Genomic DNA, 14,175 nt, shown 5'->3' with positions numbered 1-14,175 from the left:
TAGTTGTGACTCAATGATCCACATTGGCTGCAACGTTTTTGTGCCTTGCTTGCTTCCGACTCGTCCATACCATTCCGAATACGACGTGTCTGACGGCGGCCTTTGCCTTTCTTAGTGGCTGGATCAGGAATAAACATCTTATTCTCATTATCCTGAGTGAAAGGCCCCACAATTCCAATCCCATATACCTCATGTCCCCATGTGGATACAGCTGCTTCCTTGCTGAAGTACGGTGAAACAAATAGTCCTGGCTGTAACGCAGACTCTGCACATGCCGCAATGAGATGGGAGCATGGCATATGCAATAACTTAGGCTTCATGCAGGAGCAGAATGCTTTGCCATCAACTGTAATCAAACTCTCCTGTACCACTCTATCTCTACGGATACCACGACCACTTCTATCCTTACATAGAACCTCAAATCTATGCTCCATTGTACCTGTGGATATGACGCGGTGCAGTTTTGCCTTTTCAATCTTCTCCTGCATATATCGTGTCACTCTTTTGCAAAACTGAATTTGGGGGTTGCTGATGTTTATGCTTGCAGCCGTGTAACGCTCTCTGAAATACTTCATGCACCCATACATGATGAACTCAACAATTCCCACAAGTGGAAAGGCACGACAAGAACGCATAACCATATTGAAACACTCTACATGGTTCGTTGTCTGAATATCATACCGTATTCCGTTGGTATCATAAAGGAATGACCATTTCTCCTTAGTGCACCTCGAATCCAGTGTGAAAATGGCTTCTCAATTGAATCCCTAGCCTCTGCAGCCTGACTCGTGCCTGCTCCTGATGCCCTTACCTTCACTAGCTCTGCAGTCAACTGATCAAGCATCTGCCATAATGCATTGAATTTTCTCTATTGATTTTGGGTGCACAACCTCACAGGCTCTTAAGATCCTTGTTCTTGAAGTGTTCATAGAAGTTTGCACCCATATGCCTAATGCACCACCTGTTTTGGACATCAGGCCATAATGGAGGCATTGTCGCAGTTCCACATTGCAATTTCAGTATTGATTGCAGGATACCTGTATGCCTATCACTAATAAGGCACACATCTGGACGTGCAGCAACAACATGATTCTTCACTCGTTCAAGGAACCAATACCAACTGTCTATGTTCTCATTCTCAACAAATGCAAATGCGAGCGGAACAATTTGGTTGTTACAATCTACACCGATTGCGGTGAGTATCTGACCTTTATACCTTCCAGTCAAAAATGTGCCATCAATGCAGATCACCGGAAGACAAAACTGAAATGCTCTAACAGAAGCACCTATGCAAAAGAAGGCTCGTTGCATAATTCTTTGTCCCCTAGTCACGGCTGGTAAAAGGTATGTGTCATAAAAGCTTCCAGGATTTCTAGCAGCAACCTGGGATAACATACGAGGTAGGTTATCATATGATGCCTCGTATGTGCCGAACCGCATCTCGAACACCCTTTGTTTAGCCCGCCATGCCTTCAAATAACTGATGGTGTACTGGTAAGTCTGCTCAATGTGTCGAATAATCATTTTTGGCTCATAATTTTGGTTGTCCATAATAAACCCATACATTTGCTTTGCAACAAAGTCGCATGATATATTGCGATGCGAGGGAATAACTTCTGACAGCAAACAAGTGTGCTCTGTGACAATGGAACATTTCCAGTTTGACTTTCATTTTCCCTTGAATGCATGTACTCGCCATGGACATCCAGCATTCACACACTTCACCTCATATTCTTTACTGCCAGACTTCACGACTCTGAATTCTCGTTTCAATGAGATTGCCCATAGTCTCACAGCATCTTTTACGGCTTCAATGTTTGGATATGTTGCACCTTGCACTACCTCATTCCCTCTGTACTCCCACTCCTGATTTCGTACATCTTCTGCGATATGACTGCCAAAACCATGCTCTTTCCACTCTTTTGGCAATGAGTACTGCTCGTCATCAGATGAGTCCTCATATTCTTCCATCTCTATTGCGGTTTGGTCTTCTGCCTCCATCTCGTCCACAATGCTATGTATCCTCTCTCCCTCATCAGCAAAGCCCTGTGGTCCCATGTTTTGGTTCTCTGTCTCTTCTGACTCATCTTGCTCAACATAATTGGTCTCTCTTCGAATACTCGGAGTTCCTTGATCTGCACAATGTTGGACTTCATTTTGTGTCTTATCCCGGATTTGAACAAGAATGGCCAGAGGCCACCCACGCTCTAGAGCTGCTTGCATGTACTTCTGCCAGTCATCAGTGTTGTGTATCATCATTAATTCCCATAATTCACTTTCTACCTCCCAATTATCAAGAGACTGGACAGTGATCACATGTGTCAACGGATCAACATGGAACCCACGCTGCAGCCACTTACATATGGAACCAAAACTCCTTTCCAGAGGTTTATCTATGCCGCTAGATGTGCGCTTAAAGGCAGAAAGATCTACTCCATTTGGCCCATAGATAACATTGTATTCACCATAAAATACTTGAAACTGCATTTTGCTCGACATATCTGTATATCACATAATACTTATCGAGTTATACTCTTTACTTCACTACCTTATTCAATAATCCGTAAAAACTAAGTATGGAATTCAACTATAACATATAAGTATTCATAACTACGTGATGACTCTCGAATTCTATACTGCATATGCCAAATTCTATTCTAAATCATAATTAATTTATAAACATGTCTCTAATAGCACTGCAATTGTAATAATAAATGCGTAGAACTAATTTTCTAAACTAATTTACTACTACGTAACTACAAACTAAAGTATCATTGAACTCCTACTTAAATGGATCTACTATAGCACTAATTAAATTAAATTACTCATATTTAAATACGTAGTACTTAAATATAACAATATTTAAACTAAATGTACTAACCTGCAGATCACAAGTGCTGAATCCGGCAGGGCTTCGCCGCTTTCCTTCTCCTCACTCCTCTCTTTTTTTCTGGATTTTTGGTGGAATTTTCGGGCTCAAATGAGGAGGGAAGGGGAGGGCTGGGGCTTTTATAAGGGGGGAGACCCCGGTCGCCCGCGGGGGGGGGGGGGGGGGGGGGGACAGGCCCCCTGCCGCGACTGTGGGCCGGGCCCAGCGGCGGTCGCCCGTGGGCCGGGCGACAGGCCCCTGTCGCCCCCCCAACGGGCGACAGGGCTTGTTTTTTTTCTCCAGGGACTTCGTTGCAAATTTGAAAAAAAAATTACACATTGGGCCTGTCGCCCTATGGGAGGGCAACCGGGGTATATTTTTGAAATTTTTGAAAACGGACATATATTTTTGAAATTTTAATTTTTTTAAATATAAAAAAGAAAAAAGTTCGCGGATCAGGGCACCCACCACAACGGGCCATTATCCTCTATAGCAGAGCCATGTTAGCATTTGAGAACAAACAGTTGAGAAGAGAGATCTTCGCTAGATATAGCGGCTCTCGCTAGTAGCACGCATTTCCACATGAGCAGACCCACCACTCCTTCACCTATAGTTGGCCATCCGTATCCGATTGTCTCTACCCGGGCACGGCACGAAAGACCTGTTATTTGTGACGGGCCAGCCTAATATCCTATACGGGCTCTACGGGCTGGGCCGACCTGTGAGCTCATGTAACTATTTAATCTCTTCTTTAATCCAGAATTATCTTATAATTTCAAATTTAACAAAAAAATTATTGAGATATTAATACATTCTCATATTCAAACACTTTTATTTACACATATACATGCAATTATAGATATATACAAAATTAACAGGATTCCCACACCTTAGCAGACGTCTTGTGCTCGGCCGGCCCGGCCCACATGCCGAGGCGTTAGCCTTGGCATGGGCACGAGGATCCTGCTAGGCCAGCCGCGGGCCGATTAACTTCGTGCCAGGCTAAGCTCGAAGCAGGCCGAAAAGTCGAACTTTGGGATGGCTCACAGGTCTTGGGCCGGATGGCCAACTATAGGTAATGGAGTGGTGGGTCTGCTCATGTGGAAAGGTAATGCGTGCTACTAGCGAGAGCCGCTATATCTAGCGAAGATCTCTCTTCTCAACTGTTTGTTCTCAAATGCTAACATGGCTCTGCTATAGAGGATAATGGCCCGTTGTGGTGGGTGCCCTGATCCGCAGACACCATCGGTCCCCTCTCTACGTGCATAGCGTGGGCGGTGCAGCGGTTTGCGCGACTCGACGGAGAAGCCAAGCTAGCCACTGGCTGGCATCCACACCGCTCGTGGACGACCTGCGGCTCCCATTTCCGCGGTTTCTTCCGTGCAACTTGGAATTGAATTGCGGCCACCTGATTTCATTTGGGCATTGGTGGGTGACTAGATCGGATGACCCCGAGCTCGGCAACAGGGAGTTTTTTAAGCTAGTTGGCCACTTGATTTATTAATCCAGGGGCAGACGCGGTTACATCCCCCTTGGCCGCTGCCCAGTGGTTGGGCACGTACGTCCTGGGTGCTTCGACGGGCGTATACAATTCATGGTGGTTGAGCCCGACGAAATCCTCGGTTTGGATGGAGAATCCAGTGGGCGATTGCCGGCAGACATGTTGTGGGCTGTCCCAGGAAGCGAGCGGGCAGCGTCGCCGCATGCCGTCCGGATTTATCTACTGCCCAGCATTTCAGAGATGATGATGCCTTGGCTCGGAGAGTTCACTTTTATGTTGATCGCCTTTATTAATCGATTTTGCGAGGCGGTTTCTTTAACTGAATCAGTTAATAAGAAATGACTGCCTCTGTTAATGCTGGTCATTAATAGAGAGTGTTATTTATGCCCGCCTCAGAGGTGCTAAAAAAAGATCGCAGTAAATTATTTGTTGTAGTAGTGAGACCTCCATAAAAGCATTGTGATTAAGGTAGAAGAAAACCTCGACCATAGATCGAGAACAACCCCTCCCCCTCCCAACCCCGGCTTTTGGCGGCGAGAGGATTTATTTTTAACACCAACTCCATAAATTCGCTCCAACTAGAATTCGACCTACATGCTACTCGGGTGCTCTAACTTGCTACTCATGTGCTCTAACCGTTAGGCTAATTCGCAACTAAGTGAATATGAAAAACCGAACTATGTAGAAGGGACATAAAATTTGAATAGCTGGTACAAAGTGAGGCCGTGTTTAGATCCAAAATCCCAAAATCTAAAAAAATTGTAAATCGTCTGCATGGTGTATTAAATATAGTCAAAAAATAAATCGCTACACAAATAGACTGTAAATCGCGAGATGAATCTAATGAGTCTAATTATGTTGTGATTAGACATTAAATTGCTACAGTAAATCTACAATAAACATATACTAATGATGGATTAATTAGGCTCATTAGATTCGTCTCGTAGTTTACAGACGAGATCTATAATTAGTTTTGTGATTAGTCTACATTTAATACTTCAAATGTTGAAAGATTCCTTTCTAAAATCCAAAATAGTGGAACTAAACAGACCCTGAGTATTTAGATGTGACCCCTTTCACTGTTCATCATTTCATTTTGAATCTCGGAAGTCTCAGTTGCCGTTGACTAAACAAGTTCGATTTTGTGACAGCCCGAGCCAAACTTTCAAAGAGTTTGAACAAAGACACCATCACATGGGTACAGGACACAACACACATGTAGGAGAACGCTATGCTGTGCAGTCGACCAGCTTTTACCCTTTACAAGGAAAGAAAGGAGAGCAAATAAACGGTAAAAAAAGGAAAATATAGAAACATAATAAATCTATTTTTTCCCCCAGCTGCTGCTGTTTGCCTCCCTCCTGAGTCCTAACTCCTAACGCCCTAAAAAAAAAAGAGTCCTAACTCCTAACAGGCGGGGGTCTCAAAGCTGTACTGTTCTGAGGGACGAGGTGAGGTTGACCATAGGCTGGCAGGTCCAGCCTCCAGCCGCAGGCCAATGAGGCTCGACGCCGCGCGCGTTCAGGTCGCAACGGGGAGAAGGCGCCTTCGCCTGCCTCTTGGCAGCTGGCTCGAGCCCGAGCGTCAGCTCCAGCTCAACATCCTCTTCTTCCTGATCCTCCGCCAGCACCTGGCTGCTCACCGGCGCCGCATGGCTCTGCGGCTCGGCCTCGGCCTCGGCCTGACTCACGTGGGAGCCCGCCTCCACGTCGGTGTCCACTGATCCCTGCACATGGTGGTCGTGGCTGCCGGCGGACTCCTCGTCGTGCTCAACGACCATCGGCTTAGGTTCCATCTCCTCCGGCTCCTGTTGTTGCCTCAAGGGAGGGCTGTGCGACGAGCGCCTGTTGTTGCCGGCCTTGGCCTTGTGGTGGGGCTTGGAGGAGGAGGCGCGCTTGAACCGCGAGCGGCCGCCGCGGGCGATGTGGAGGAGGTCGGCGGCGGCGGCGGCGTCGAGGTCCTTGGCGACGTGGCGGATGTCGTAGGCAGCCACGCCGGGTACCCTGGAGCCGAGCAGCGGCGGGGCGGCAGCGGCATCGGACGCGGCGTCGACCCGCACGACGGGGTGGCCCTTGAGCACGGCCTCGACGGCGGCCTGGCACGCCTGCCACTGGCCCGACGAGAGCAGGCCGACGGAGCCGTAGACCGGGTTGACGATGCGGCCGCACGCCTCGTAGAGCAGGGAGCGGAAGACCGGCGGGCGGAGGTGGTCGGCGGGCGCGGCGGCGAGCAGGTTGAGCAGCCCGGCCCGGCCGTAGAACTTGGCGAGGAAGACGGTGGCGTTGGCCTGCGCCTCGGGGGTCTTGATCCACTGCAGGCAGGGGCGGATGGTGCAGGCGTCGCTGCAGCCCTTGCGCAGGACGCGGCAGCCGTTGCAGCTCATCCGCATCTTGGATCCGCGCCGAGGTTGTTGGGGACGAAGGATCGAGCGAGGCTCCGACGGGGAGCTTGGAACTTGGAGGTGGCTTGCGAACTGGAATGGTGCGGAAGCGAGATATGGCGACGGTAGGTGGAGCGGGTGGGCTGTTTTATAAGTAAGGGAGGGAGAGGCTTTGGGTTGGGCATTTGGGCGCCGCGCCAGTGGTTTCGGGAAGGTAGGGGAAGGCGGATTCGGCGCCGCGCGGCGAAATGGATAGAGGGAGAGCGAGGTCGCGGGGCCCGCCGCGTCGTTACCGGGTGCTCGTCGAGTCGTCGTCCCCCCTCCGTGACCGAGGAATGGATTCTAGCGCTCCCACAAACTGGAGGCGGGCAGCCACATCCAACAGCGGATGGAAACGGGGTGAAAATATCCGGATTCGTATTCATGCAAATTTGATCCGTTTCAATCCTAGAGATAGAAACAAGATAATAAAAATAGGAAGATAGATATCTAAGGTATCCAAATTCGTATCCATACGAATCTGATTCGCTTCCACTCTTAGAGCAACTCTAACGGTCTCTTTAAATTAAACTGACTCTAAAAATAGAAAACCTGAGCTAAAAATCTTGATCCAACAGCCTCTCCATTCTCCTCCCTTCGCTATCAGCCTCGCAATCCGATTGCCTCTGTTGGCTTTCTTTCGCGAGCACCAGGGCTCGCCATCGACTCCTTCCCGCTCCCTCGTGTAGCCGCTCCCTCGCCCTGTATGTGGGAGCCGCCCTTTCTGCTGAGTGCTGACTCGTTTCGTTTGAACAAAGAACTCAGCAATGCAAGATCATGCACATGCTATTCTGATTGAGCACGGCAAGAGGCTTCAGCATGGCAGGAGCCGATGGAGATCGAGCCTTGCGGCGGTGACGGATGGGTGCCACGATGGAAGTACAGAGGAGGCGACGGAACAGCAGAGAAGATGGATCGGCAATGGAAAGAAAAGAGAATGTTTTTCCTGTTTTGAATATGGAGAGTTAAGATATACCTAGTCTCTTGGATAGCCTATCTTTTTAGGGAGGTTTCTATTTTTACAAAAAAAGTTAAAATCTGTAAATTTAATTAACATTTTATAGAGACGGTTGGAGTTGCTCTTACCAGGAGAAGCTGCTTCCGGCAAGCTGCTTGTGTACTGCTAAACTCGCCCGTTGTACTGCAGTGCGATGCAGAGTCCAGATTGCTAACGTCCTACTGCGCGCAATGATTCTGGTTTTCGAGTGCAGGAATTGCTTCCCTCCCATTCTCAGCACGAGATCCCATCAAAGATATGGACGCCGGCGTGCACGTACATAATTCCAGTTGAGCAGCAATTCTGGGTTCACCTCGAATCCTACCACCCAGCACCATACCCAGCAGTGCTGTGGTTCTTTTTTAGATAAAAGAATATTGAACAATGTCCCGACCTCTATATCAAAGAGTTATATCCTGTCCTTATTACAAACTTTGAGAGCTAAACAGGAAGCAAATTATAAGCCACAAAGCCTATTAGTAAACTACCACCCGTTCCGCGCAAAGATGTCCATCGCCGTCACTTCCAAGACGCGACATGCATCTACAATCAAGTCTCTGTTCTCCTCATTTTACAAAATCGCCCATATCCGGGTAGGATAAGTGGCCTTGAAAAGATTCCGGAGAACAATTTATTTTTGAGTATTATGAACAACTATATTATTTCTGAATAATCAAATTGACCAGAAAAGCGCCGGACCGAGAAGAAGGAAAAAAGATCGAGAAAACAGGGGGACTCCACGGCCACGGGGCGCAGGACAGGATGATCCGACGTGGCTGGCGGCGGAAGGCCGGAGGTGGCGGCCGGCGTGGCCTCCACGCCCCGTGGGCAGCCGCGCCCACCAGACTAGCGGAAAAAAGGCAAACGAAAACTAGGCAGCCGGCGGGGATCCCGGTTTTGTGGAAATCGTGCAGCGCGACGGTCGTCCCTGTTTCCGGTGTCTCCGTGGGCGGGAGCCAATACCGTGGGTGGGTTTTGCCGTTTTGGATTGGATTTGCCCGCTCCTGCACTCTCTCTCTCCTCGTCGTCCAAGCCGCAGGAACAAGTGACCAACTCCCACGCGTGTCCTCCATGGTTTCTGGTTCTTGTGGGCCGCCCGCGAGTCCCATCCCATGCTTGTCTGATTAGGACCAGCCCCTTGTTTAACGATTGCTAATGTACTGCTCTCTCTCCATTTTTATTTACATTTTTAATTTTTATTTACATTTTTATTAAGCATGTTCTAAATCAAATTTAACTAACTTTGACCAAGTCTATTGAAAAAATATAGCAACAATTATACTATCCAACGTACTATCAACTAACTTTGCACTATCAACTATATTTATGGTGGATTCAATGAAACAAATTTAGTATTGTAAATGTTATTATTTTCTTTCTCTAAATTTGGTCAAAGTCAAATTTAACTTAGAACAAACCTAATATGACATGTAAATAAAAATAGAGGGAGTACTATATTCCTATTTGTTTTCAAAGGGCGGACTTAGGTTTTATGCGTGTTTCGGTCACAAGACTCAAAACTAGCTATTAATACCTCTTTTCCAAATTATAGGTTCTTTTGATTTTTCTAGATCTATAATTTGGAATAGGAGAAGTACAACTTGTGTAATTAGTTATAGAGTTAAATACACCAGCGGCCCTCGAACTTGTCCTCAGGTGCCAATTAGGTCCACAAACTTGTAAAATCGAAATATGACACTCTGAACTTGTTAAGTTGTGCCACTTAGGTCCATAACCCGCGCGGGTTCATGGCGTCGAACTAAGTGGCACAACTTAACAAGTTCAGGGTGTCAGATTTTGATTTTGCAAGTTCGTGGACCTAAGTGGCACCTGAGGACAAGTTCGAGGGCCGCTAGTGTATTTAACTCTTAGTTATACTATTTGTTCAATGGATGAACTATTGATCTATATCAAAATGAGTACAGATCTAAATCTAACGTAAATTCTATTTAATCTTTATCTGCTATGCGGTCCATTCACACAGCCCAAGAAACATTTTGAAACATAGCATATATAAGCTATCTTGATTGAATTTGTTTGAGAAATTAAATGTGAAATATTCATTTTCATCCTCAAATTTTCCACTAAATCTTAACATCGTCTTTCAACTATCAGTGCAACTGCTTTAGTCTTCAAATTTTCTCACACACTTTAAATTTTTCCTATGTGTCTTTCCTCGTTGGCATGCCACTTCAACATCTCGCCATCCATGGTTTGAAGCCAACTTGAATTAACCTCTTACCTCCTCTTATTTTTCCACTAGGTTCATGCCCGTACATTGCTACGGTAACAAAAAATTTCCATCATAATAAATATGTATAGCATGCCGTTGATATCCTAGCAGCATATTGTTTTGAGGCTAATTGAGATTTGAAAGCATCAATTAGTAACATAGTGTCAAAGCAATCAGAAACATAACACATGAAAATATAGATTATTCAAGTATGTAGAGGGAGCACAAGATTGTGTCACTGTTAAGAAGTTCGTCAGCTAATTATTCTCCCCCTACCCCGCGCTGATGCCCCGAAAGGACTTCTTTTGTGGTTAGAATTCCAGCTGGTTGATGAACTGGGGAAGCACAAATAGAATAGCATTAGTTAAGATTCACATTCTGTTCATTGTTTCAGTTTGGCTATAGGGCTAGAAATTTAATGTAAATTAAAACCACTACTATTAGGTGCTAGCAAGTGAATCTTAAATATCACTACTATGATAACCTTCTGCACTGAAGTTTATATCTACCTTTTCCCCTTCCAGGTTCATGTCCCGACTAACTATGTTATTCAACATGACATAGTTTCCTACATCAAGAACAGTGAAACTAGAGCCAGAGGAGAGGGGTGACCTCCAGGCGGATCCAACGTGGGGGCAGGGGGTGCTGGAGCCCCCTACCCCCATGAATCCTTGGAGTCCCCCCATAGCCTTCCAACATTTTTTAGTCACGGACAAAGAGGAGGAAGATGAAAATGAGGAGGAAGAAAAATTAAAAGAGAGGAGGGAGGAGGTGGAAGAAGAAGAAGAAGAAATAAGCCCCTTCTAAATCCAACTCTTGGATCCGCCACTGTTCACCTCCAGTCCGGTGTACGAAGAGAAGTATTATAATCTTGCAATTTCATAATATCCATTCTTTGGTAAAAAAAACTGATAGCTGCACAAACTTTTGGACATGCACCACCAGCACCTTCGAGAATCGATTCCAGTGCAGAGCATCTGAGCTAAGCTATTCCTACCCTTTGATAATTATATGTAGCCAATCATTTTTTTCCTATATCAGATTTTGAATAGAAAACATGCTGCCAGATGTTGAGTTTGAGATTGTAAATTAAAGGACAGATTTAGGAAGGTAACAGGTAAAAAATCAGTTCAGAGACTGTTGGTCTGGAGCACAACCCATTTGTTAGTTTTGCAAAGCCCCAAAAGAATTCCAAAGTATATAGCTCAAAGTGATGGCTATTTCTTTAGAGTGATTATAAAAATAACAGTCTCATTATATGTCAACTAACCATATACAAGACCAAGATGATCGTAACAACTTCAGAAACTACTTTAGTGATGAAAATAGAAATGGTTTTACGCTATTCTAGGAGAGGAGAGCAAACCGCAACTCCAGGTAATAAAAGGCACCTCTTGCTATCATTCATGCCATCCCTAGAGAAACGCAACACTCAATATCTTTTCATCCAAGATACAATAAAAAAGAGAGAAAAGAAGAAAAATATAAAAAAACCCCAATCATCTCAGTAAATATACGTCTGAACCATTGCGAAGATATTTCAGTGCTCATTCTTCAACAGTAATTCTTAATACAAATGCAACTTCAAACCCAAAGACCTGGAACATAGTAAACTTTTCTCAAGAAAAAGTTAGCCATAGCTTTACATCAGCCATCATACTCAAATATTCTTATTTTTTAACTACAAATTATAAAGAGTTTCATTAATTAAGCTGGGCTACCTCTTGAGATCAGTGGCTAAGTTTATGTTTGGCTGTTCTGGAGCTGTTTACAAGATTCCTGAAGCGAACATGAGGGAAGGAGGAAGGGAGCGTCATTGACCTTTCCAGGGTACCGGATCCTGCAGCCTTGGCTAAGCTTATTTGAAGACTAATACTGTAATTTCAATGATACGAGCTCCATTAATCATGTGTGACAAAGAGCATAAGCCTACGAATGCACAAAATGAAAAATCAGAGAGCCATTGGAGATATTCAGTGAGAGAGACCCTCTTCATTTTTTCACAACTTCTGGAAAACTAAATACTGATTCAGAAAGCCATTTGAGGTAATACAGTATACTCCAATAAAAAATAATCATGAACAATGCACGAATTGTTGACCTACTATAAAAGAAGAATATACAGCCATGCTAAAAAAACAAAGGGGAGCAAAAGGTGAAAAAGCAATCTCACTTACAGAGGAGATATCATCCGTGAAGGCAACTTCAGTTTTCACTTAATACAATGAAAGAACCACTGGAAGCTAGAGAGAAACTCAATCATTATGCCATTATGTAATGGCAGCTTCAGTGTGCAGTTGTGCACTTACTTGATACAGAGAAGGTTCAATGTGCAAGAATGATTGGCTTATCAGTGAAAGGGTGTTGTTTTGTTTCAGAAAATAAAATAGCCAAGAATAACCTAAGGTAGAAATTCATGAGCCAGGGTTACAACATAAGGGAACTGCAAGCTCTCATGTCGTGTGCGAGCAACATGTTCTAGTGGCTCGGGAGCGGGGCATGTTTATTTTCTCAACTTATATTTTATCTCTATTGACGCAAATAATGTGTTTATAGTTCACACACTAAAATGGAGCAATATGATAACCAATGGTTGAAAATTAATTACTTTCCTTTCTATATTGTCTTGTCGACTTCCAGAGTAAGCTACAGTTTCCACACTTGAGAGATCAGCACCATTGAGACCTTTTTCACATCAAGAGCGTCTATTCCAGATGCCGGCACACAAAAATCTATTGTATAAATTATCTAGATTGCTTATACTCTTAGTTCAATATAAAATTCATTTGCTAGCTTCTTAATCTCCAATTATTAGCAAGATGTTTCTTTCGTTTTTACTCATCATGATTCATAGCGACTACAATGCTGGAATAATTGAATTAGGATTTCAGAGTCCAAGACTCAAGCAAGTCACTAACATTACTAATCATCTCTGTATCATAATTCTTCGGTCAGGAGATAATCCTATTGAATTGATGAAGGAAGGAAAAAAAAAACAACTTACATAATGAACTCAATCATCCATCGCATACACAGGTGAAAGATTTCAATATGCAGAAAATGAATCAATCTTCCACTTACCAGACGTTGTGAAAGCAGAAAATAATTGAATCTTTACCGGCGGCTGCAGGTGGTCGAGCGACAGGCTCCCTATCCGCGCGCGGGGATGTCTATTTCTAACGCGGGCGAATTACAGCGGACGTATGGCAGAAGCTGAGCGGCTGAACGTGCGGATGGCAGAAGCTGCTCTGAGGTGCGGCGCGCACGGGATGGGAAGTGATGGGCCAGAACTTGAGGCCCGTTACTTCATCATCGGGCTGAAAATTGGATTTGTGCAGCAAAACAAGTTGTGGTGTCTATATAACTATATTTCATAATGTTTGAAACATTTTCTAATGTTCTAAATTACTGAAAGAAGTCTGTAACATTTCATAGTGTTTGAAAAATATTTGTAAATGTTCCAAAGTAGTCAAAAAAATCTGAGTGATTCCGAAATGTTCAAAACATTTGTAAATGTTTCAAAAATAATTTAAAAAGTTATGTACCATTCAGAAATGTTCCAAACATTTTAGAATGTTTCAAACAATCAAAAAAGTTCTGTCACATTTTGAAATGTTTCAAACATTTCAGCCATTTTGAAAAAAGTTTGATCAATAGAAGTAGAAGCCCTAACTGGGAATCGGTAATTGGAAATAGAAGCAGGAGGAAAAGAAAGAAAAGAAAGAGAAGCAGGCCAACCAGCTTTGTGGGCCAATCGGCTTATGGCCTTGGAGAAGTTAATCGAATCGAACACGGCTTTGGGTTTCGGGGAAGTTAATCGAATCGAACACGGCTTTGGGTTCGCAACCGTGATAGTTTCTGGTGATTTCCAGACGAAATTCTGGACGATTAAGTATTAGCTAAGTTATTATTTTAATATGACGATGATAAAGATGAGATGAGATGACCTACTTGTAGCTTACTCCATCCGTCCAAAAAGCAAATTATTCCAGATTTCAAAATTTATCAAAAGAATAAGTTATTATTAATTAATTTTAGTATGTGAATGTGCATATGGCAGTCAATTAGGGTTAAATATGGCTTATACATAGGGACAAGCAATGTCTTTTTACCTTTTTGTTAGTCTGTCCTATGATTACGGAATAACTTATGTTTT

The 14,175-nt window shown here is 44.3% G+C and overlaps 1 pseudogene; it reads right to left on the bottom strand.

Moving 5' to 3' along the window:
* Window positions 1–5,429: 5,429 nt before the first annotated feature.
* LOC120676647 lies at window positions 5,430–6,883 on the bottom strand (annotated as a pseudogene).
* Between the last annotated feature and the right edge of the window lie 7,292 nt (window positions 6,884–14,175).

Source organism: Panicum virgatum, chromosome 5N (genome assembly GCF_016808335.1).
Source record: "Panicum virgatum strain AP13 chromosome 5N, P.virgatum_v5, whole genome shotgun sequence".
Lineage (NCBI taxonomy): Eukaryota > Viridiplantae > Streptophyta > Magnoliopsida > Poales > Poaceae > Panicum > Panicum virgatum.
Note: the sequence above shows the minus strand (reverse complement) of the source record. Positions and strands in the feature narration are given on the sequence as shown.